Here is a 2,576-nt window from a genome sequence, read left to right as displayed (position 1 = left end):
ACCGGAGGATTGCCACATCTGTCACCGTCATCGCGGCATCCAAGGGTGGTGATACCTTTCCTTTTCTTTATCTTCCTCTCTTCTCTTTTCCTTTTCTCACTTCTCCTTTCCTCTACTCTTCCACTATACATATATCTGGGCATATGAGTTTTGGATGAATTGTGACGGGTTGCCCGGAAAATAGCTCCATTGCCAAATTGCCTCTGTTCGTTCGCTGAGCTTGCTAGTTCGTTAAGTTTGTAGTTTGCTAGTTAATAAAGTTGCTAGTCTGACTGTTCCTCTGAGTCATTGTCGTGACTCTACCGGCCTGTGGCTCTGCCGAGCAGAGATCAGCCTTTGTCGGTACACAAATCCCCGGGGAATCAAAAAGATTCACCCATCTCGCAACCCACCGAGTGGGACGAGACACCAAGCTCTCCCACCTCCCCTGTCCTCTCTCCACCTGCCCTGCCCTCTGCCCAGCCCAGTCTCAGCCGGCCCCACGGCAGTGCCCACTGCAGGGTGCCGCAGACCTCTGGGCACTCACACCACAGCCCCAGCCCCTCTGAAGGGCACAGCAGCTGCTGGGGGGTCAGCCCCAGAGATGGGGGACATCTGTAGCACAGGGAAACAGAGGTCAATGGCACCCTGTGTCCTCTGCTCTCCTCTCCAGGAGATCCTAAGAGGGCTGCAGCCCCTCCGTGCCATCCCGTCTCCCCAAGCCAGTAGAACAGCCCTGGCTCTGGGGGTCCTCAGGCTGCTCCTGCTGCCCCAGGGACACAGCAGCCTGCCCCAAGCTGGTGCAGCCAGAAAGGGGTTTTAGTTTCCCATTCATTCTTGCTCCACTGAGGATGGATCTTGGACAAGGACAATGCTGCAGGTTCATTTGTTTTGCTTAAATACACAGACGGCCTGGCTCCTCATTTACACAAAGTCTCCACGTCACACAAGACAGGTGCTTACATTGGGAGGAGGGGATGAATAATGACATTTCCTTGTAGACAACATCATCACAAGAGGAAAAATGTAGAAAAAAAAAAAAAACCAAACCAAGGAAAGACAGGCTTGGCCTGTCACGACACACAGAGGAACCCATTTGCAGAGGAAGGTAGGCAGCCTATGGCTCCTGAAATGAATCCAATCAGTTTCCTCAGGGCAACCTTGAGCTCCTTGTTCCTCATGCTGTAGATGAGGGGGTTCACTGTTGGGGGCATCACTGAGTACAGAACTGCCACCACCAGGTCCAGAGCTGGCGAGGAGATTGAGGGAGGCTTCAGGTTGGAAAACATGCCAGTGCTGACGAACAGGGAGACTACAGCCACGTGAGGGAGGCACGTGGAAAAGGCTTTGTGCCATCCTTGCTCAGCGGGGCTCCTCAGCACAGCCCTGAAGATCTGCCCGTAGGACAGCACAATGAAAATAAACCACCCCCAAAATAGAAAAGCACTAATCAAAACAACCCCAACTTCTCTGAGGTAGGAGTTGGAGCAGGTGAGCTTGAGGATCTGGGGAAGTTCACAGAAGAACTGGTTTATGGCATTGCCTTGGCAGAGCGGTAGTGAAAATGAATTGGCAGTGTGCAGCATGGCATTGAGAAAACCACTGCCCCAGGCAGCTGCTGCCATGTGGACACAAGCTCGGCTGTCCAGGAGGGTCCCGTAATGCAGGGGTTTGCAGATGGTAACATAGCGGTCATAGGCCATGATGGTGAGAAGAGAAAACTCTGCTGACATCAAAAAGAGAAAGAACAAAACCTACGCAGCACATCCCGAGAAGGAAATGGCCCTGGTGTTCCAGAGGGAATTGGTCATGGATTTGGGGACAGTAGTGGAGATGGAGCCCAAGCCGAGGAGGGAGAGGTTGAGGAGGAAAAAGTACATGGGGGTGTGGAGGCGGTGGTCACAGGCTACGGCTGTGATGATGAGGCCGTTGCCCAGGAGGGCAGCCAGGTAGATGCCCAGGAAGAGCCAGAAGTGCAAGAGCTGCAGCTCCCGCATATCTGCAAACGCCAGGAGGAGGAACTTGGTGATGGAGGTGCTGTTGGCCATTTTCTGCCTCTGAGTCCAAGGAGGAAAAGGCAGTGAGAAATTAGGGGAGACTCCTCTGAACAAAATCAAAGCCATTTTTCATTTAACCCCCCAAACTGCCTCTCCCCTTCAGAGACCTTTGAGCAGCTCCCTTGCACAAGCGCTGGGTTGTGGTGGCTGAGGGTGCCACTGGGAGGACAGGACTCTGCAGTGGGCTCTGGGGGAGTTAGTCCTGCCCTACAGCAATAGCTAAATAAGAACAAGGAGTGACCTGTGATTAACTCAAGTCGTGGTGGATTTCACAGCATATTCACTCTCCCTTCACTTGACTGAAGAACAGTGTTGGCTGTTGATTTTCTTCTAGCTGCCTGTTTCATTGCAGGAGCATTTCTTGAAGGTAGACAACCCTGGCATTTGTACTGCATGCCAAGTGAAGCCTTGAGGGTCCTGGGAGGCAAAGGGAGTGTCCCTTAGTGCAGAGTGAAGCCAGCCAGCGTGTCCATCAGTCCTCGTCTCAGGCTCAGGCTCATTCCAGTTGCCCACACGCGACTGCCCATTTACTCCCTGTCT

The 2,576-nt window shown here is 53.0% G+C and overlaps 1 pseudogene; it reads right to left on the bottom strand.

Annotated features, from left to right (window-relative positions):
• Positions 1-1,052: 1,052 nt before the first annotated feature.
• Positions 1,053-2,027, bottom strand: LOC140645741 (olfactory receptor 14A16-like; annotated as a pseudogene).
• Between the last annotated feature and the right edge of the window lie 549 nt (positions 2,028-2,576).

This window comes from Ciconia boyciana, unplaced genomic scaffold (assembly GCF_034638445.1).
Source record: "Ciconia boyciana unplaced genomic scaffold, ASM3463844v1 HiC_scaffold_37, whole genome shotgun sequence".
NCBI lineage: Eukaryota > Metazoa > Chordata > Aves > Ciconiiformes > Ciconiidae > Ciconia > Ciconia boyciana.
The sequence above is the reverse complement of the archived record's forward strand: the minus strand, read 5'-3'. Positions and strand labels throughout refer to the sequence as shown.